This window comes from Rhinolophus sinicus, chromosome 14, assembly GCF_057876585.1.
Source record: "Rhinolophus sinicus isolate RSI-liver-muscle chromosome 14, RSI-T2T, whole genome shotgun sequence".
Taxonomy (NCBI): Eukaryota; Metazoa; Chordata; class Mammalia; order Chiroptera; family Rhinolophidae; genus Rhinolophus; species Rhinolophus sinicus.
The window spans coordinates 95165244-95187415 of NC_142514.1; the positions used below are offsets into that span (position 1 = coordinate 95165244).

At 38.5% G+C, this 22172-nt stretch overlaps 1 long non-coding RNA gene across 1 annotated transcript in view; it reads left to right on the forward strand.

The window, feature by feature from the left end:
- The first annotated feature begins 1373 nt into the window (after nucleotides 1-1373).
- Nucleotides 1374-22172, forward strand: part of LOC109436361 (uncharacterized) — a 46425-nt gene continuing 25626 nt past the window's right edge. The window contains exon 1 of the long non-coding RNA XR_012497777.2: nucleotides 1374-1464. This is a non-coding gene — a long non-coding RNA (uncharacterized LOC109436361). The remainder of the gene's footprint in view (nucleotides 1465-22172) is intronic.

Here is a 22172-nt window from a genome sequence, read left to right on the forward strand (position 1 = left end):
AATTGCCTTCCATCCCTAATTTAATGGACCGCTTGACTGTTTGTTTGGGAACTGTTGTTAGTGGAACTGGGGGATATTTGCTTTTGTGTCTTGACTGGCCGCCATTGAGAATATGTAAGCACCTTAACTGTGAGTCGCTGTTGTTCCAGTAGGGTACCCTGAGAGGCACAGAGAGAGTGGCAGTGCCCTGAGAGCCCTGGCTGAGTCCAGGAAGTCTGGCTGAGCCCTGAAGATACCCTGGCTGTGCCCAGGAAGTCGGGCTGTTCCCAGAGAGAGTGGCAGTGCCCTGAAAGCCCTGGCTGAGTCCAGGAAGTGTGGCTGTGCCCACAGAGAGTGGCAGTGCCCTGAGAGCCCTGGCTGTGTCCAGGAAGTGTGGCTGTGCCCACAGAGAGTGGCAGTGCCCTGAGAAACCCTGGCTGTGTCCGGGAAGACAGGTGGTACCCTAAGAAGTCCAGGAAGTCTGGCCGTGCCCAGAGGCGCTGGTGGTGCCCTGAGAAACCCTGGCTGTGCCCAGAGAGACTGGCTGTGTCCAGGATATTGCATTCACCCCCAGGCTCCTCGCACAGGTCCCCTCGCGGAAGACGCTTGTCGCGTAGATTGTGAGGCGAGAGCCTGTAGGGGTGGAGTGTGGGGACAGAGCCCCAGAAAGTAGTTTCCAGGCTCTCGGCCTCACGTGGAGGAGTGCTGGCTCGGGTAGTAGATGGCCGTCAGCTGTGGCTGATTGGCCGTCAGCTGTAGCCAGTGAGCCAATTAGCTGCCAATATAACTGCTGCGGCTACGGAGGAGAAGGAGAAGAGAAAGAATGGGGGCTAGCAAGAAGATGGCGGCTGGTCTGGCAAGCGTGGATGGCGGTTTGCGGACAGTGTGGATCCAGCCTCCAGTGAGAGTATAGTGCCGCCAGACAGAATATAGTGGTATGACTCCCCTACCTATGGCTCCGTGGGTGTTCCTTTTTGGCCTCACCATGTCCTGCGTTCTTGTATGGGGAGCGGGAGCTGAGACCCCGCAGGCCGCCCCGCACGACAAATGACGCAGCGAGCAGGGTCTCCCGCACGACATAGCCTTTGTTTTATAGTCTGTTTTGTGTGGGGAGCCATGGTTACAGCTAACTCTGAGCCTTAACAGAATGGCTCGGTTTATGCTTAACCTGTTTCCTCCCCCTGAGGCAATTGTCTCTGCCTGCACCTGGAGGGTGCTTGCAAGCTGCTCAGGAATGTGGTGGGAGCGGCCAGTTCCCAGACACAGAAGGCTGATGCCTATCAGGGCAATTGATAAGATAATCATCTTTTGTAGTTTCAGTGATTTTGTAGTTTCTGTGTCTAAAGTTAAAGATTTACTGTTAATGAGGTAATGCATTTTTGTGCTTGTTAAACTGCACGTCCACAGAATGTATAAATTCTGGGGACAGAATAAACTCAACGGCTTCAGCATCACTGGGGTCCGCGATCGCCATCATCATACTGTGTGAGTGTCTTTTTTCATTCCCACTCCCCTTTTCAGGTACTGATCGACTCGTGGTGGCTGGCTCGCCACAGTTTTGTATGGTATAAGTGTTGCTACCCCATCTTTTTGTTTGTTTGTTTCCATTTTCCTGAAATATTTTTTTCCTTCCCTTTTCTTTCTTTCTTTCTTTCTTTCTTTCTTTCTTTCTTTCTTTCTTTCTTTCTTTCTTTCTTCTTTTTGTATTTTACATTTTTAAAATTAGTTTCAGTTGTGCAAAACAATGTAATAGTTAGACACCTGTACCCCCCACAAAGTGATAACCCCCCCCAAAATACTACCCATCTGATATTATATAGCTGTTAAAATTCCATTTTCTATATTCCCTATGCTATACTCCACATCCCATGAGTCTAAAGGTCTGACAATTCACTTCACAAACTTGCCACCATACGCTTACATTGGCAGCACTGTACAAACACCTCGGTAAGGTTTTATAACCTTGGCATATCAATGTCTCACAGCTGTGTTTGTGTCGACGTGTGGGGTTATCTTGCTGAGTGGTGTTCATTATTGTTGTTGCGTGTTTTGTGTGCTGTCATTAGAATGTCTGAGCTTGAATTAGAACAATGAACAAACATTAAATTTCTTGTTAAATTTGGCAAGAGTGGAAGTGAAATCGGGCATGTTAGTCCAACTATATGGGGATAATATAATGAAGAAAACGACAGTGTACATATGGATTAAATTTTTTTCTGGGGGTAGAGAGCACATCACTGATGAATAGAGGTCAGGGCAGCCAGTTACAAGAAGAACTGATGAAAACATTGCAAACGTTCCTCGAACTCTGTCAAAATCATTGGCTGACTGTGAGAAGCATAGCAGACCAAGTAAATATCGATAGAGAAACATTTAGGAAAATCTTAACTGAAAATCTTGGCATGAAAAAGGTGTGTGCAAAAATGATCCCAAAGGAACTCACCAATAAGCAAAACCAAAGGGGAGTCAAAGATTCCCAAGACCTTTTGGAGAGGCAAGATGATGTTTTACGCCATGTTATCACTGGTGATGAAATGTGGGTGTACGAATATGACCCTGAAACAAACCATCGAAGTACACAATGGAAGTCAGCCAATTCTCCATGACCAAAAAAGTTCCGTTGGTCCAAATCAAAAGTAAAAATTATGTTGCTAACTTTTTTGATGTCAGACGGATTATTCTTTATGAATTTATACCAACTGGACAAACGGTTAACCAAGTTTACTATTTGGAAGTATTGAAAAACCTGCGTGAAAAGTTAGATGTCCTGAAATTTTCATCAACAGATCATGGCTTTTGTATCACGACAGTGCACCAACTCACACAGCACTATCTGTGAGGGAGTTTTTAGCCAGTAAACAAATAACTGTATTGGAACACCTTCCCTACTCACCTGGTCTGGCCCCCAGTGACTGCTTTCTTTACCTAAAGATAAAGGAAATATTGAAAGGAAGACATTTTGATGACATTCTGTACATTAAGTGTAATACGACAACATCGCTGATAGCCTTTCCAGAAAAAGAGTTTCAAAATTGCTTTCAAGGGTCAACGAGGCACTGGCATCAGAGCATAGCTTCCCTGGGGGAATAATTTGAAGGAAACCATAGTGATAGTCAGCAATGAGGTACGTAACAGTTTTTCTAGGATGAGTTCACAGACTTAATTGTCAGACGTTTTGTGTGTGTGTGTGTGTGTGTGAGTGTGTGTGTGTGTGTATTTAATTATAGTTGATATTCAATATTATTTAACTTCATCTTCAGGTGTATAGCACAGTGGTTAGGCATGTATGTAGTCTGTGAAGTGGTCTCCCTAATAAGTCCAGTGCCCATCTGGCACTCTACATAATCTTTACAACATTATTGATTATATTTCTCAAACTGTATTTCATATCTCTATGACAATATTTTGACTACTAATTTGTGCTTTCTAATCCCTTTACTTTCTCCCCCATCCCTCCCTCCCCTCTAGCAACCATCACTTTTTTATTTTTTTGCCATATATCTCTGAGCCTATTTCTGTTGTGTTTGTTCATTTATTCTGTTCTTTAGATTACACATATAAGTGAGATCATATGGTATTTGTCTTTCTCCGTCTGACTAACTTCACTTAGCATACTATTCTCCACGTTGTTGCAAATGGTGAGATTTCATGCTTCTTTATGGCTAAGAAATACTTCATTGTATAAATGTATCACAGTTTCTTTATCCACTTGTCTATCGATGGGTATTTTGGTTGTTTCCATGTCTTGGCTATTGTGAATAGCACTACAATAAACAGGGTGCATATATTTTTTTGAATTAGAGTTTTCGATTTTTTTTGGATAGATACCCAGAGTGGAATTGCTGGGTCATAAGGTAGTTCCATTGTCAATTTTTTGAGGTACCTCCATACTGTTTTCTGTAGTGGCTGCACCAGTCAGCACTCCTACCAACAGTGCATGAGGGTTCCCTTTTCTCCACATCCTCGCCAGCACTTGTTGTTTGTTGATTTATTGATGATAGCCATTCTGACAGGAGTAAAGTGGTATCTCATTGTGGTTTTTATTTGCATTTTTCTGATGATTAGTGATGTTTAGCATTTTTTCATATGTCTGTTGGCCATATGTATGTCCTCTTCAGAGAAATGTCTCTTCATATCTTCTGCCCATTTTTTAATTGGGTTGTTTGCTTTTTTGCTGTTGAGTTTTGTAGGTTTTTATATATATATATAAATTTTGGATAGTAATCCTTTTCAGATGTATCATTGACAAATACCTTCTCCCATTCAGTAGGATGCCCTTTTGTTTTATTGATGGTTTCCTTTGCTGTGAAAAAATTTTTAGTTTGATGTAGGCCCATTTGTTTATTTTCTTTTTCCTTTGCCTAAGGGGAGATATCAGTAAAAATATTACTAAGAGTAATATCTGTGAGTTTACTTCCTGTATTTTTTTCTAGGAGTTTTATGGTTTCATGTCTTAAATTTAAGTCGTTAATCCATTTTGAGTGTATTTTTGCATATGGTGTAAGAAGGTGGTCCAGCTTCATTTGTTTGCATGTGTCTGTCCAGTTTCCTCTGCACCATTTATTAAATAGACTGTCTTTGCCCCAGTGTAAATTCTTGCTTCCATTGTCATAGATTAAATGACCATATAGGCATGGATTCATTTCTGGGCTTTCTATTCCTGTTCCATTGATCTATGTGTCTGTTTTTAATCCAATACCATGCTGTTTTGATTATTATAGCCTTGCAGTATGCTTTGATATCAGGTAGCTTGATACATCCCACTTTGTTCTTATTTCTCAAGATTGCTGTGGGTATTTGGGGTCTTTTATGATTCCATATACATTTTAGGATTATATGTTCTAATTCTGTGAAAAATGTCATTGATATTTTGATAAGGATTGGGTTGAATTTATATATTGCTTTGGGTAGTATAGACATTTTAACTATATGAGTATTAATTCTTCCTATCCATGAGTATGGTATCTGTTTCCACTTATTTGTGTCTTTTTAAATTTCTCTCTTCAATGTCTTATAATTTTCTGAGTACAGGTCTTTTACTTCCTTGGTTTTAATTTATTCCTAAGTATTTTATTATTTTTGAAGCAATTGTAAATGGGATTGTTTTCTAAATTTCTCCTTCTGATTGTTTTTGGTGTATACAAATGCAACTGATTTTTGAATATTAATTTTGTATCCTAGTACTTTACTAAATTCATTTATCAGTTTTAATAGTTTTTTGGTGGAATCTTTGCGGTTCTGTATATACAGTATCATGTCATCTGCAAATAATGACAATTTTACTTCCTCCTTTCCAGTTTGGATGCCTTTCATTTCTTTTTCTTGTCTGATTGCTGTGGCTAGAACTTCCATCACTATGTTGAATAAAACTGATGAAAGTGTACAACCTTGTCTTGTTCCTGACCTTAAGGGGAATGCTTTTAGCTTTCCTCCATGAAGTACAATGTTAGCTGTGTGTTTATCATAAATGGCCTTTATTATGTTGAGCTATGATTCCTCTATTCCCAGTTTGCTTAGAGTTTTTATCATATTTGGATGTTGGATTTTGTCAAATGTCTTTTCTGCATCTATTGATATGACCATATGATTTTTATTTTTCATTTTGTTAATGTGGTGTATCACATTAATTGATTTGCGGATATTGAATCAACCTTCCATACGAGGAATGCATCCCACTTGATTGTGGTATATGATCTTTTTAATGTATTACTGGATTAGGTTTGCTAATATTTTGTTGAGGATTTTTGCATGTATGTTCATTAAGAATCTTGGCCTATAATTTTCTTTTTTTGTAATGTGTTTTTCTGGTTTTGGGATCAGGGTGATAGTGGCCTCGTAAAATGAGCTTGGGAGGCTTCCCTCCTTCTGGATTTTATGAAACAGTTTAAGAATAGGTGATAATTCTTTTTTGAATTTTTGGTAAAGTTCACGTATGAAGCCATCTGGTCCAGGGCTTTTGTTTTTTGGGAGCTTGTTGATTACCAATTCATTTTCTTTGGTAGTAATCTGTCTGTTCAGAGTTTCTGTTTTTTCTTTATTCAATCTTGGAAGATTGTACACTTCTAGAAATTTAACATTTCTTCCAAATTGTATAATTTGTTGGCGTATAGTTGCTCGTAGTATTTTCTTAAATTTTTTTTTGCATTTCTGTGGTGTCTGTTGTCACTTCTCTTTTATTTCTGATTTTATTAATTTGGGTCCTCTCTTTCTTTTCCTTGATGAATATGGCTAAATGTTGGCCAATTTTGTTTATCTTTTCAAAGAACCAGCTCTTGGTTTCATTGATCTTTTGTATTTTTTTAATCTGTATTTCATTTATTTCCACTCTGATCTTTATTATTTCTTTCCTTGTACTCCTTTTGAGTTTAGTTTGCTGTTCTTTTTCCAGTTCCTTTAGGTGTAAACATAAACTGTTGATTTGAGATTTTTCCTGTTTCTTTAGGTAGGCCTGCATTACAATGAATTTCCTTCTTAGGACTTCTTTTGCTACATCCCATAGATTTTGGTTCATTGTGTTTTCATTTTTGTTTGTCTCAAGGTAATTTTTTATTTCTCCCTTGATCTCATCATTGACCCACTCTTTATTTATTAAGAGTAACCTGTTATTCAGCCTCCATGTGTTGGTGTGTTTTCCAGTTTTCTTCTTGTAATTGATCTCTACTTTCATAGCCGTGTGGTCAGAGAATACACTTGGTATGATTTCAATCTTCTTAAATTTATTGAGAATTCTTTTGTAGCCTAGCATGTGGTCTGTCTTGGAAAATGTTCCATGTGCATATGAGAAGAATGTATATTCTGCTGCTTTGCAGTGCGATGTTCTAAAAATATTGATTAAATCCAACTGTTCTAATGTGTAATTTAAGACTGTTGTTTCCATTCTGATTTTCTGTCTGGTGGATTTGTCCATTGGTGTCAGTGGGGTGTTAAAGTCCCCTACTATGATAGTGTTACTGTTGATCTCTGACTTTATGTCAGTCAATGTCTGTTTTATATAGTCAGGTGATCCTACGTTGGGTGCATAGATGTTCACTAGGATTATGAGCTGTTGTTGGATAGATCCTTTTATTATTATGTACTGCCCTTCTTTGTCTTTTCTTATCATCTTTGTTTTAAAATCTATTTTGTCTGGTATAAGTATTGCTACCCCAGAATTTTTCTCATTTCGACTTACATGAAATGTCTTATTCCATCCCTTCACTTTCAGTCTGTATGTGTCTTTTGATCTGAGATGGGTCTCTTGTAAACAGCATATCCATGGGTCTTGTTTTCTTATGCACTCAGCTACCTTATGTCTTTTGATCAGAGCATTTAATTGGTTTACATTTAAAGTGATTATTGATAGGTACATAGTTATTGCCATTTTATTACTTGTATTTCTGGCCTTCATTAGTTAGCTTGTTTTCACCATTCTTTTGCTTAAAGAAGCCCTTTTAACATTTCCTGCAGTACTGGTTTGGTGGTAACGAATGCCTTTTAGCTTGTTATTTTCTGGCAAGGTCTTTATCTCTCCTTCAATTTTAAATGTTAGTCTTGCTGGGTAGAGCAATCTTGGTTGTAGACCTTTGTTTTTCATCACTTTGAATATTTCCAGCCACTCCCTTCTACCCTGCAAAGTTTCTGTAGAAAAGTCAGCTGGAAGTGTTATGAGAGCTCCCTTGTGAGTAACTAGCTGTCTTTCTCTTGCTGCTTTTAGGATTCTCTCTTTGCCTTTAACCTTTGCCATTTTAACTATGATGTGTCTTGGTGTGGGCCTGTTTGGGTTTATCCTGTTTGGAACTCTCTGCGCTTCCTGTGCTTCTATGTCATTTTCCTTCACCAGGTTCAGGAAGTTTTCGGTCATTATTTCTTGAAATATGTTCTCAATCCCTTGCTCCTTCTCTTCTCCTTCTGGTATTCTGATGATGTGAATGTTGTTTTACTTGATGTTATACCACATGTCTCTGAAACTATTTTCATTCTTTTTTCTTTCTGTTGTTCTGACAGGGTGAGCTCTAGTACTTTATCTTCTAAATTGCTGATTCAATCCTCTGCTTCATCTATTTTGCTGGTAATGTCTTCTAGTGTATTCTTCACTTCAGTTATTGTATTCTTTTTTTATTACTGGTTATTTTTCATTGTTTCTATATCCTTCTTTATGTTTCCTATCACTTTGTTGAAATTCTCAGTAAGTTCCTTCATCATTCTTATCATCAATATTTTAAACTCTGTGTCTAGTGGTTGACTGCCTCCTTTTCATTTAGTTCCATTTCTGGAGGTGTCCTCTGTTCTTTTATTTGGGACATGTTTCTTTGTTTCCTCATTCTAGCTGTAGCTCTGTGTTTGCTTCTATTATGTAAATCATAAATGTCTCTCAGTCTTTGCTGGGTGGCCTTGTGTAGTACAAAGTGACCTTTGTAGTAGTATTGCTCAGTCTCTCTAATCTCCTGTGTGTGTGTTCCAGAGGAATCCTTGTGTTGTGTGCGTTCTCCTGTTGTAGTTGAGCCTTGATTGCTTTTGGCTTGTCAGTGGGTGTGATTGACTCCCAGGCTGACTAGCTGTGAAGATTGGCAATGTCCCCAGAGTATGAGCCACTGTGCGAGAGCTTCACCCCTGTGGGCTTTTGTGCCTGTTGTAAATTTCTATTGGATGTGCTCCTTGTAGGTCAAACCAGGTAGTGCTCCGGTTTGGTGGAAAGCTGGCCTCTGAGTGTGTTGATTCTGGTGCCCCTTGGGCAGGGCCATCAATTTCAAAACAAAACAAACCAATAACCGCACCAAAAAAAAAAAAAAAAAAAAAAAAAAGCATATACATTCACACATAACAACACCAAACACTCAAAACAAACAAAAATACAAAAATAGAGAAAACAAAAACAGAACAAAAAATAGAAAAAGACAAGAAAAGAGATAGACAATTATGTTCGCGAATTCATCCTAGAAAAAAAGTGCTATGTACTTCTTTGCTGAATATCACTATAGTCACCTTCGAAGTACTCCCCTTGGGAAGCTATGCACCGATGCCAGTGCCTAGTCCATACTTCAAAGCAATTTTGAAACTCTTTTTCTGTAATTGTCATCAGAGCTGTTGTTATATTACCCTTGATGTCCTGAATGTCACAAAAATGTCTTCCTTTCAATATTTCCTTTATCTTTAGGTAAAGAAAGAAGTAATTGAGGGCCAGATCGGGTGAGTAGGGAGGGTGCTTCAATACAGTTATTTGTTTACTGGCTAAAAAAACTTCCTCACAGTGCTGTGTGAGCTGGTGCATTGTTGTCATGCAAGAGTCATGAATTGTTGGTGAAAAATTCAGGTCATCTAACTTTTTCACACAGCCTTTTCAGCACTTCCAAATAGTAAACTTTGTTAACTGTCCAGTTGGTACAAATTCATAATGAATAATCCCTCTGATACAAAAAAAGGGTTAACAACATCTTGTAACAAGTTCGTGAACATAATTGCCAGACCTCCTTAAAAAACATATATATATATATATATATATATATATATATATATATATATATATATATATATATATATATATATATATATACAGTGGTACCTCGGTTTTTTAACGTAATCCGTTCCGGAAGTCCATTCAAGTTCTGAAATGTTCAAAAAACAAGGCTCAGTTTCCCCATAGAAAGTAATGCAAAATGGATTAATCCATTCCATACCTTTAAAATCAGCCCTAAAACTGCCAATTTAGCATGAATTATGCTATCTAATGATACCATAGATCCATAACATTTATGACGTTCATAAACTGAAATGCCGTCAACAGAGACATTCGAAAACCGAGGTACTACTGGATATGTATACAGCACGAGTCTTGGCTTAATGCCCACCAGCAATCTCCAGGTTGTCCACTACTGTAAAAAATCTCCTCTGCATCTTCCATAGGCGGTGCCAGCCGTGCCCCTGGCAATGCAGCTCTAGGTGTGCAAGGCTATGGGGTATAATCATTGGTTTCTACAAAGTCAGTGCAGTTTCTGCTCTCGCCCACCCAAGTGGCTGCTGAGAACACCACAGTCAGCCACTGGAAGATGGGCTTCTTATCTGTTATCAGGTTACCTGTGTCTTAGGGCACCTCTTCCATGAGGGGATGTGGAAGGCGAAAGTGTTCTGAGCTTCTGAAAACCTTGAACTGCCTCTGCAACCCAATACTAAACCTGTCTGTGTGTTTCAGGGGTTCTAGTTGCCCCACCAGCACCTGCCCAGAAAGGTGTGGGCTGCGTGGGCTAAAAGAAGCTGGCTGGTGTTTCCTGTATGTCCCTCCCCCCAGCCCAGTACTGCCACACCCCCTCAACTTTCAGTGTGTGTGTGTGTCTTTTAATCTGAAATGAGTCTCTTGTGTGCAGCATGTGTAAGGATCTTGTTTTCTTATTCATTCACCAGCCTATATTTTGATTGGAGCATTTAAACCATCTACAATGAAAGTAATTATTGATAGATATGTAGTTATTACCATTTTATTATTCACATTATTTTATCTTTTCTTTTTTTTCATCTTAAAGTAGTCTTTCTAAATTCCTTGTAATACCGGTTTGGTGGTGATGAACTCTTTAGGTTTTGTTGTCTGGGAAGTTCTTCATCTGTCCTTTGATTATAAGTGATAGCTTTTCTGGGTAGAGTAATCTTGGTTGTAGGTCTTGCTTTTCATCACTTTGAATATTTAGTACTAATCCCTTCTGGACTGTAAGCTTCCTGTTGAGAAATCAGCTGACAGTCTTATGGGAGCACACTTGTAGGTAATTAACTGCTTTTAGCTTGCTTTTTAAAAAAGATTATTCCATTTTTTTTTTTATTTGGCATTTTAATTGCAATGCTTCTTGGTGTGGGCTTCTTTGAGTTCATCTTTTTGGGACTCTCTGTGCTTCCTGGGCTTGTAAGTATATTTCCTTCACTAGGTCAGGGAAGTTTTCCATCATTATTTCCTCAAATAGGTTTTCAATTCCTTGCTCTCTCTCTTCTCCTTCTGGTACCCCTATGATGTGAAGGTTGTTACACTTGATGTACCAGAGATTCCGTAAACCATGCTCGTGTTTTTGGATTCTTTTTCATTTTGCTGTTTTGTGTAAACGTTTTCTGCTATCTTATCTTCTAAATCACTGATTTGATTCTTTGCTTCATCCAATCTACTGTTGGTTCTCTCTAATGTATTCTTTATTTCAGTTACTGTATTCTTCATTTCTATATTATGTTATGTTTTATATCTCAATTTTTACTTTTCTTAGCTCTTTGTTGAAGTTCTTCCTGAGATCATTGAGTATCCTTATAATCAGTGTTTTAAACTCTGCATCTGGTAGATTGCTTGTCTCCATTTTGTTTAGTTATTTTTCTGGTGACTTGTTATGTTATTTCATTTGGGATATGTGTCTTTGTCTCCCCATTTTGGCTGCCTCCCTGTATTTGTTTCTATGTATTAGGTAAGGTTCCAGGTTTTAGTAGAGTGTCCTTATATAGTAGATGTGCAGTGGGGCCCAGTGGCACAGTCTCCCTGGTCACCTGAACTGGGTTCTCCAGGTGTGTTCCTTGTGTGGGTTGTGTGTGCCCATCTGTTATAGTTGATCCTTGGTTGCTGTTCAAGGAAGGGATTGGCGCTTGGTCTAACTGATTGTGAGGAATGGCTGTGACTACAGTGGAGGAGCTGTTATGCAAAGGGTTACACTACAGGGCAGGATTAGCTTTAGCAGGGCTCTGGTGCTGGTCCAGACTGCCCTTTGGGTGTGTCACTCATGGAGGCACCCAGATGACGCTACAGCTGAGTCCAAAGCTGGCCACTAGATGTGCCAGTCCTGAGGCCTCCTGTGAGAGGCCCTGCTGCAGGACAAGTTCAGCTACAGCTTGTGACCTGGACATGGGCCACATGACATGAGCTACATAGCAATTTGCAGATGGAAGCCACGGGTGCTGGGATTGAAGGTGCCTGGGAAAGGCAAAGCCATGATCTGAGGCCAGCTGCTGCTAGTGCCAGTCATATGGCTGCTCAGCACAAAGTATTGGACATACCAGGGCCAGATGCTGCTTCTTTCTGTTTTTTTAACCTTTGAGAGGTTTTAGGAAAGTGTGCAGGATGAGCCAAGACAGAGCATTTGTATGGAAAAGCCACAGGAAACTTTGGCAGTGCCTGAAAGTTGGGTGGGGTGAGATCTCAGGGAATCATTAGGGCAGGGTGAACGAATGGTGTTAGCCAGGTTAATGGAAATTCTGAGATGGAGGCCACCTGCATCTGCATACCAGGAGGGGGGAGTGCTCAATAAAGAAACAATGGATTCTGCCAACACTTTTGTCTGGGACAATGCTGCCCCTCCAGCCCTTGCCCTATAGCCAGACAACTCAGTTCCTCCTCATATGTCCCTGATGCCTTTCAATCTGCTGCCCTAATGCTGGAGCTCAGAGTGAGTGAGTCCAACAGCAAGTACTTCCAGGTGCGGGCCCTTTAAGAGGAACTGCTGGGACTCCAGCCACCCTCCATCTCATCCAACCTTAATTTCTGCTGGTTTTCACAGCCAGAAGTTGTGGGGACTTCTCTCCCCAGCACTGCAACCCTGTGCTGGGGAGCCTGGATTGGGGCTGTGTCCTCTTGCTCCTTCGGAGGGGATATTCATAGCTGAGATATCCCTTCCTGATATTTAACTGTAACACGATGGTGTAGGACCAGCCTGTTCCATGTGTCTTCCTTGTCTGCCAATCTCGAGGTGGCTTCTTCTGTATGTCCTTAGTTGTAAAACTTCGGTTCAGCTAGATTTCAGGCAATTCTCAACGATAGTTTTTCTGTAGTTTAGTTGTAATTTTGATGTGGTCATGAGAGGAGGCAAGCACAGAGTTTACTTACTCTGCTGTCTTTACCAGAAATCCCCGCTTCTTCCTTTTTCTTTATATAGGCGTTTATTATTAAGAACTTCTCTCTTATAACTGCTTTTGCTGCATTTTGGTATGTTGTATTTTCAGTTTTATTTGTCTCAAGATATTTTTTTATTTCCTTTTGATTTCTTCTTTGACCCATAGGTTGTTTTCTGTAGCATGTTGTTAAATCTCCACATATTTGTAAATTTTGTTTTCTTCTTATAATTGATGTCTAATTTGATATCATTGTAGTCAGAAAATATGTTTAATGTGATTTCAATCTTCTGAAATTTATTAAGCTATTTTGGCCTAATATATTATCTATCATGAAGAATGTTACATGTGTGCTAAAGATGAATGTGGATCTTGCTGCCATTGTTTGAAATGTTTAGTAAATATCTGTTAAATCCATCTGGTCTAATGTGTAGTTTAACTTCAATGTTTCCTGGATAATCTATTCCTTATTCAAAGTCAGATATCGAAGGCCTCTACTATTATGGTAGTGCTGTCTATTTTCCCCTCAGGTCTGTTAGTATTTGTTTTAATATTTAGGTACTTTTATGTTGGATGCATAAATATTTACAAATATTATATCTTCTTGATAGATTGATTTTTTATCATTATATAATGACCTTCTTTGTCTCTTCTTAGAGTATTTGGCTTAAGGTTCCCATTCCTTCTTTATTTCTCTGTAGTATTTGTCACATATGTCATACATTTAAAAAAATGTTTTGTTTCTCTTTATCCCCCACTAGACTATAAGCCCTGTGGGTGCAGGGATTTTTGTCATTTTCTCCCTGCTGTGTCTCTAGCAACTAGAAAAGTACCTGACATACAGTAGATATGCACTAAATATTCTTGAACGAATGAGAATGTATGAAAGGAAGCCACCTACGTTCACCTATTTCAAATAATGATGAGAGGAAAAATTTTACTTGAGAACCTTTGATAGTGGGTGAAGTCTTTCAGTTACTGTGATTATTAGAGTCTGCAATACAATTATTTAGGAGCATTTCCAGCAGCCTCTGGCTTCCATGCCTCACTGCTGTATGAGAATTATAGAGCAAGGTACCCTCATTCAAAGATTTTTCTCCCTGCCCACTTTTTGAATCAAACGAACATTATAGAATCATCTCTTACTGCCAATAGATTTTGCCAGAACCCTCCAAACAATGTTTCAATACCAACTCCCCAAAGAAGAAATCCAATGCTGGGAATGAGTCAAGCAATCAGTTAGCAGCTGCCATTCTTAGGTTACTTTCTTCACACTGTTTTTCTCCCTATTTGAAATTCTTAAACCTTTAAGTTCTGTTCATTCTTCTGGTGAGAGATTTAATTATTGGTACTTTTAGTGGTACATGTTCACTACAGTAATGATGAAAGGTGATTAGTATTACAACTGAGAGGAGCTAAAGAGTGCTGAGGTGATGATGAAAGTGAGCAGCGAATGAGCACTGAGTGATGGCAACAGACCTTACTGGGTTTGAAACACCCACCAAGACAGGCAACTTCAAGCCCATGCAGCTTCTACTGATTTAGAAAAAGCTCCATATTAATAAATCAGCTCAAAATCCTCATAAGAGTCAGACTATTTAATTTTAGCACTGTCTTTTCCTTACATGTTCAACTATAAAATCTTAATGCAATCCAGAATTAAAAAGTAAATTGTAATTTGTATGTTTTTCTTTTATGTGCTACTTTTGAAGAAATAGATTTATGTGGAGTATTTTGAACTGAAAATTCTTTCCTTACTCTGGCTTCGGTGTATAATTCAATTTCCATGGCTGGCTCAACATATCAATACTTTCCCTTTTAAGATACCAGTTTCTTACTGGTTCCATCCAGGTATTGATTCAACACAATTTACCCAATTTATAGAAGTTAATAGGATACAAGTGATGGGTGACATTCATGCATAGTGGAATAAAAACACAGAAGGATGTTACTAACTAGCCACTGCTCAAGTTTCTAAATCAGATGAAATTTTATTTTTTATCTGCAGATCAGTTAAAGTCATTTGACCTGGGAATTCAGAAGGGAATTATAACAAAATTTCTCAATTTAGTTAGTAGTGCTAGTTAGTTACCCAAACTCTAGATGCAAACCTAACCTTTTATAAGAATCTACTAGTCTACATAGGCAAATATATACCTTTAACTGATGGGCCTAATTTTATGTATGAATCTTATTCATTACTTAAGGTTTGCTGAAAATGCAATAATCTCACTTTTATTTAATTATGTGGAATATACTCGTGTATTTTCATTCTACTTTCATCATTTTTGTCATCTCCATTGTACTGCTATTTCTTAATAACACTCTTTAAATTCCCTTAATATTTTTCTTTACAAACCTACATTTATCTTCACTCAAAGATAACAAATTAACAAATATTTATTGATCATGTACTTTGTTACACATTTTTGGGAGCTGGAAATACAGCTGTGACTAGGACAGATAAAGAACTTCTCACATAAATCACATATTAATGGAGAAGAGAGTCAGTAAACAAATAAATATAGGGCATTCTATAAACACAATGTCAGCTCAGTGCTATAAAAAACTAAAAAAAGGTAAGGAGAAAGAAAGGAGATGAAGTTGAGTAAGTGACACTCTGAGAGGGTGGTATTTAGTGAGTCTTGAGTGTTATCCCAGGAAGGCCACAGCAGGGGAAAAGAGCAGGGTAAATGCCCCAGTGTGAGAATGAATCCACCATACCAAAGGAATACCAGGAAGGCTGGTGTGTCTAGGACAAAAGAGGGAGATAGAGACACCCAGAGATGAGGCTTCAGATTCATGCAGGGACCAACTCAGGTAGGACCTCACAGGTTCTAGGAAGGAGTTGGAATTCCTTTGGTGTGTAAGGAGAAACCATTGGAGGATTTTCAGCAGGGAATGGACATTCATAATCATTACTCAGGCTTGTGGTGAAGAACTGGCCTTATATTAGCAATTCTGGAAACCCCTTAGAAAGTTCCTGCAGTGATCTGAGGGGAAGCAGAGCGGGCAGCAGCAATGGTGGCCGTGAGGGCAAGTGGATGGATTGGCTAGTTTTATTTTTCTTCTTATACACATCAAAAATAAATACACAAGTATTATATTAGGAAAAGTTTAAAGTTCCACTATGTTCAATTTGAAAGTATTTCACACACCATGTTCTTGGTCCCACCCTTTGTGAGACACTAATGTAGTGGTTCTAGTTCAAGCTCTGAAATTAGACTGTTTGGTTTTAGTACATTACCTGATTTATTGCCTGGCAGCCCTTTTGCCAGTCACTTTCTATTCCTTTCTCTAGATAATGAGGATGCTGAAAGCTTTCATAGTGCTATTAAAGTATTCCGTAGGATAATGTATGTGCAGTACTTCTAGCACAGTACACGGTGAACAACAAATAATGACTAATATATATCTGTGAACAATGTCATTCATGGAGACATCCAGTTTTTACTTTGTCTTCTCACAGTAACCACAATCAGCACTATGTTAACCTAACCTAAGAAACATGTTTGCTCATTTTTAGTTACTGCTCTTATTACCCATAAGAAGAACCATTTTTTTTAAAAAAAAAATGGGCATTTAATAAACAAAATTAATATGCTGCAAATGTGGTGGTGTTTTCCAAACCATTTTAGTGCTTCAGATTCAGTGTTCTGGGAGGTTTTTGCTCTTGTGCTCCCACAGGTGAAATAACAACTGGAACTTACCAGAATTCCAGTCATCAAAGAATCTGCATGCAGTGGCATAAAACTAACACAGGTGCCATGGCATGCTGACAAAGAATAAATAGAAGCACATGTTCTGAAAGGTACATAATGCTGCACTTCTTAAAACACTACTTATGAAACGTGGTCAGCTTTGTTCTGCAAATTGGCTGACACCTAACATAGAGGAACTGCTGTTGGTGCGGCAGCCATGCCACCTGGATTCCCTTATCTCGTTTATTATTATTAACCATTTCAAAAACACTTTGGAGAATTTAAAGAAAGGGATAGATTGTGATCTCTGCTTTGAGTGTGGTCCTGCTAAAAAGCCAAATGACTTTTTGAGGGTGCCTTTTGTGACATGGTATGTCTTAACTGATATTTTGCTTTTAAAAACAACTGTCCTTTTAGGGAGCACACAGAAAGGGTATTAGGGATTATGTTTGGATAAAAACATGGGAACTTGCTTTCCTATTTCCCCCCTTTTCAGGAAAGAAATCCCCTTGGAATGTGGAAAAGAGAGGAGTTTGAACATATGAGGTCCGACAAGTTCGCGAACTTGTTGCAACGATGTTGCTAACCTTTTTTGATATCAGAGGGATTATTCATTAGGAATTTGTACCAACTGGACAAACAGGTAACCAAGTTTACTATTTGGAAGTGCTGAAAAGGCTGTGTGAAAAAGTTAGATGGCCTGAACTTTTCACTAACAATTCATGGCTCTTGCATCACGACAATGCACCGGCTCACATAGCACTGCCTGTGAGGAAGTTTTTAGCCAGTAAACAAATAACTGTATTGGAATACCCTCCCTACTCACCTGATCTGGCCCCCAATGACTTCTTTCTTTACCTGAGGATAAAGGAAATATTGAAGACATTTTGATGACATTCAGGGCATCAAGGGTAATACAATGACAGCTCTAATGAGCATTCCAGGAAAAGAGTTCCAAAATTGCTTTGAAGGGTGGACTAGGTGCTGGCAATGGTGCATAGCTTCCCAAGGACAGTACTTTGAAGGTGACCATAGTGATATTCAGCAATCATGTATGTAGCACTTTTTCTAGGATGAGTTCACGAACCTAAGTGTCAGACCTCGTACTAAATCCAAATAACTCAATACTGCTCTCTCAGTCACAAGACAATACAATCACAAAAGCCCCAATAATGTTAAATTCGCTTTTGGGAGATAGGACCTGCTTGCATGAGACAGAAGGGTAGTCTGAAAGGTGTGGTTCTCCTGTAAAAACAGGTGCATGTACACACACGCTTATAAAAACCTTCTGAGGAGGACTTTCAAGGAATGTCTGTGCCGCCACCCCCAATTCTTCCAACTAAAACTGAAAAGCCCTGGAAGTGTTCAAACTTTCCCTAAATAACACTTACTGTTGGACTTGACAGGTATCATCAATCACCATCTGAGAATAACCTCCCCAGATTAACACTTCATTTTCTTCCAACCATGGAAGAAAATGTGATGGATGGAGAAGGTATGCTTAACGCTCAGTGGCCTCTCCTCACTCATCCTCCAAAATGAACGTGAAGGAGTAGATTTCAGAACAGAGCTAGCCCAAGCTCCTAGAAACACAGGATTGGGTTACCAAGGCTACCAACAAATTTTTTTGATTCAGCTCAAGTTTATCAGAGAGTTCTTGCAAAGTGCTCACTTAGTTTGACAATTTGTGGATCTGCAGAGTTGGATCAAAGTTAACCTAGACCTGTGATAGATAAAGTACTAGGGTAATAGTAGGGCCATTCTAACACTGTCTTCCTCTAAATCTGAACAACATATGGGTATTTACAATACTCTTGGAAACCAGTAAAAACTAGATTTCTCTACCTGGGGTAAGTATTTCTTCTTCTGGACTCTAGCAGTAACTGAATCATTCCACATATTTAAAATTATATTAAATGCCCTATTTATGGAGAATTTTACAGCTAAAATGTAGAAATACCATAGTCAGAATATTTTATTAAAGAGCCAAAGCACATAATAAATTAAGATGGATTTGCATGAAATTTTGCAGACACCCAGATGATAATATTAAAAAAGGAAACAAACTTTGTTTGAACTCTGTAGCTGTTATATTAGATTATCCCCTTGTCTGACTCTACTCCTGTTCTTAATTTAACACCTGTAAGTTGCCATGGAAAGTGTATATAAATTGTACATTTCATATTGCAAAGGTAGGAAGTTCAAATTGTATGAGAGTCAGAATTTTATTAGAATTTCTTCAGCTTATGCCTTTTCCAATGTGGGTAACTCGTTTTCTACCATTTTTTTGTCTTGCAGTGTTTGGCAGTAGTTAACAAAAGTGGTCGGGAGAGCAGGGAGGCATTGTTAGAACTATAAACCATAGTGAAAAGACAAAACAGATTGAGTTTGAACTTAATAGTGTTCTAATTCACTTTTTAATATTAATTTATTGAACAAATGAAAAAAATTGGAGAAGTCGCATGGTGGCTCCAATACTGAGCTAAACTACTGGGTGGGAGGGGGGAAGGGAAGTGCAGGAAGCAGACCTGGCTTTGCATCTCCAAAGTAATAAGGTGGGTTCTTCTGGAGGTGTGCTTTTATTACTCATTACATTAGCTTTCTTCTTTCCCCAAATGGGACTTGTTGACTTTCTGCTAAAAGGATGTGAAAGCTAAGGCACCCATCAGAAATTCTTTCTCAGGTGCACCTATATACTAATCCTTACAAAATGTTTCATCAATTGGCATTTTCTAGCAGGAGTGGTAGGTCATGTGCATAATTCACATTAATTCATTTTGAATACTGTTAACTGACATGGAAAGTAATGATAGTATCACTGCTATTGTTATTATCATGCAAAGTCCTTGTAGCAAAAATTACAGTATCTATTCTCCAAACATATTGTGAAGCTATTGCTGAGCTAAAGCTAGAATCTAGATTTTCTTAAAAACTTCATTTGCAGTGCTTGCAGTGACTCCATAAACTTCCTTTGGTATGAAAACATTAAGTTTTCTTTTTCTCCCCCAGGCAGTTTGGCAGGCGTGCCATGGCCTCAACTGGCAGGTGGGAGTCAAAGACTCAGCATAGTATGACTCCAGGTGTTTAAACCTGTATGACTCTTCCACCCTCAATAAGTATGAATTTTCCATTCTTTCTTTCTTAATTAAAAAACCTACTCTTTATTTAAACAGCAAAACTTAAAGTTTAACTATTATTTTAAAGGTCACTTTTTTAAAGTAACTCAAAAAAGTGAAAGCAGAAATTCAAACTAATTGTTATCTTTTCCCCATTTTTCTACCATATGAATCCATACCTTCATTTCAAAGCTCTTTTTTGACAGCAATTTACACAAATGTTTGAGCTTCCCTGTACCCTCTCGCTGATCAGTTTCACTATGTGTTAGAAGCTATAGGCTGGTCAAAAATTATTCATGGCTTGAGCTATTCACTGGCAAGTTCTTAGACTGAGCATTGATGCACATCATGCAGGAAGAGAGAGAAAAAAGAAGAAAATGACAAAGGGATCCTGTTGAAGGAGTCCTCTTTCCCCCAGTTTCACTATTTTCTTTTGAGTTCACAGCACCTGTTAGTTACGTAATTTTGCTAGGTAGCCCTAGGCACAGCCTGATTTGTGTATTACACTCATTTATTTGTGCCTTTAGCATTGGTAACAACCTGAGTCCACAAACTGCTTAAATATGAACAAAATGTAAACAGCTCCTTAAGACAAGTCTTTATACTCAGTTTATTACATCATCCATTAACCAATGCTAATCTCCAACTGCCAATCACCTGATCTTGCAGGATACGTTCCAGTTATAGTTTTGGTGTAACTACAGGCATGAAATCCCAGTAGATCATAGCTATCCACTTATAAATTATAATTTTCCTCTATGTGGGAGAAAACATTCAAGACCTATATAATTCGCATACTTAGAAATGAAAACAACTTACTTTTTGCCCTACTTTCTCGAGTTGCTTGGAGGTGAAAAAATGTTAAGCGGATAATATCTTTCAACACTGAATTGATTTCTCGGCTTAATTTAAGCATAGAAATTATGTGCCAGATGGCATAATCAACATGGTCTGTTGAAAGATTGCAATTTTATTCTTATAAGAAAAAATAAAATAATCGTTTTTCCAAGTGGTCTACTCAGTAGGGAAGAAAGTTTATGTATGCTCATTGCAACAATGCCATCTTTGACGAGGAAAATGACAATAGCTTTGAATGCATTAACTGAACCCTTTTGAAAGCAGGAATAGTGCTTTATTTCATTCTGCCACAGGTTTTCACATCAGATCTATAATGAATAACTGGAAAAAGAAATACTAAAATGAATAATCATGAATATAGTAAAATTTATCTTAGTGCTGTTGAACAGTTAAAGACTTTTTGAAGTGTATTTCATTTTCAATCATGTCATAACCATATTCATTCAATATCCTGAACCTTGTGCTATAAAATTGAAATATGTCCTTGGCTCTCTCCTTCCAGGGAGGTCATTCAAAGATTTGCCTATCTTGGGAGAGATGGCAACTGACTGCTTTCACAACTCATTCCATTTTTATGTGACATTTCTATTCCCTACACCTCCATAAAGCACTTGGCCAAGAAACTCAGTCATGAGCTAAAGAGAAAAATACAATGTTTATAACGAAGGAGGGGTACTGTCAACAAATATTCCCAATCTGATAAACTTTATTCAAGTGAAGAGTTTGCATACTGGAGACATGCAGCCCCCAGTGGAAGCTGCAAGTGCACTCTTGGAGACAAAGGGGAGGCCACCTTATATAAAGTTCCTGTCCTGGTTCCTGATTAGTCCATTATGCAAATGAGGAATATAAATTTGCACGTTCTGACTGGTCCAAGTAGCACTGCCCTGATTGGTCAGCTTCTCATGATCTGATTGGTTGTTATATAGCCACTCGGACTGGCCAGTATAGAAGCAAATGAGGATATAGCTGTGCAGTTCCAGTTGGATGGGGCAGGTCTTACTTAACCCTTTGGTCAAAAGATGATACCAGGAACTCATTTAAAAGGGTTGACTCAGATGCAAGAGCACAGTATATAGGAGGCTGAAGTTTCAATCTGTAGCTTTTCCATGAAATATAGTATGTGAGAGAGGCCTCTGTCAGCATTAGCTACTAGGCTCTAGTTATGAATTTGTGCCCAGTTCACCATGAGGAGTCCTTCTTGACAGATGTATTCTTTCTTGAGGTCCACAGTACAGTTAACTGATACAAGTATTTGGGCACTCAGTGACAAGAAGAGAAAGGGAAAGAAGGGGAGGAAAAGGGAGGGGAAAAGAAAGAAGGGAGGATAGAGGAGAGGAGAAGGGTGACCAGATAACATAGGAAGACAAAGCATGAAATAATTAGTGACTTGTTTGTGAAAAATGAAGCATGCCTTTCCTATAACAGATAAATTATTGTTAGAGAAGATGAGACATTTCTAGTTACTTTGAAGACAAATTTTAAATTGTTATCAAAATGGATACTTGTAATAAGTGTTCCAGTAAAATAATAACCTCTCAGTCTACATTTTTGGGGGTGGGGGGGTGGGGAGTGCACTGATCATGTTGCTGTGGCAAGTTCTCTGTTTCAACTTCAGGTTGAAATTGTTCTCTCTCATCTTTAAAACACCTGTATTTTAAGGCCTAGTCAACTCCAGGAATTTCTGGCCTGAAAATGG